The sequence below is a fragment of the Calidris pugnax genome, unplaced genomic scaffold, assembly GCF_001431845.1.
Source record: "Calidris pugnax isolate Ruff unplaced genomic scaffold, ASM143184v1 scaffold71, whole genome shotgun sequence".
Classification (NCBI taxonomy): Eukaryota; Metazoa; Chordata; class Aves; order Charadriiformes; family Scolopacidae; genus Calidris; species Calidris pugnax.
Window position 1 is genome coordinate 3,372,394 of NW_015090882.1, and position 794 is coordinate 3,373,187.

General features: G+C 52.6%; 1 protein-coding gene across 1 annotated transcript in view; it reads right to left on the reverse strand.

Annotated features, from left to right (window-relative positions):
* The window catches only part of BLVRA (biliverdin reductase A), a 43,710-nt gene extending 43,500 nt beyond the window's left edge, over positions 1-210 (reverse strand). The window contains exon 1 of the mRNA XM_014946991.1: positions 80-210. The gene's annotated coding sequence lies outside the window, so the exon portion shown is untranslated. The remainder of the gene's footprint in view (positions 1-79) is intronic.
* Between the last annotated feature and the right edge of the window lie 584 nt (positions 211-794).

Below are 794 nucleotides of genomic sequence, written 5' to 3' on the forward strand. Positions count from 1 at the left end.
GAAGGGAAGGGGGGGAGGCGAAAGCGGTGCTTCCAAACCCTAATTACGGTTAGCGGGGGATTAAGTAATAGTCACTAACCTCTTGGGCTCGCGGAGGAGAAACGTGATCCCCCTTTAACTCTCCTCCGCTCCCTGCAGCTCCTCCTTACACAACGGGCTGCAGCTCCCGCATATCAACGCACCGCAGCTATCGCTGCAGCAACACCCCCTTGGCCAGGAATCCAATAGGGACACTATAGGGGCGGGCTAGAGGAGCCGCCGCGGCAGGAACAAGGCACCCGGGCTGGGGGATGAATCATCACCGGATCATCGTAGGGCTAGGTTGGAAGGGACCTTAAAGATCAGCTAGTCCAACCGTCAACCCAACTCTGACCAAAATATAAATAAATAAGAAATAAGCAATTAAAAAAAATTTAAAAAAAAAAAAATAAAAAATCACTAAACCGTATTCTTGAGGACCATGTCAACCCGGCTTTTGAACACCTCCAGGGATGGTGCCTCAACCACTTCCCCAGGCAGCCCATTCCAATGCTGCATAACCCCTTCCGTGAAGAAATGTTTCCCAATTTCCAATCTGAACCTCCCCTGGTGCAACTGGAGGCCATTTCCCCTTGTCCTATCTCCTGGGAGACAAGACCGACCCCCGCTTCTCTACACCCCCCTTCAGGTAGTTAGAGAGCACAAGAAGGTCTCCCCTCAGCCTCCTTTTCTCCAGGCTCAACACCCCCAGCTCCCTCAGCCTCTCCTCACAAGACTTCTTCTCCAGACCCCTCACCAGCTCCGTTGCCCTTCTC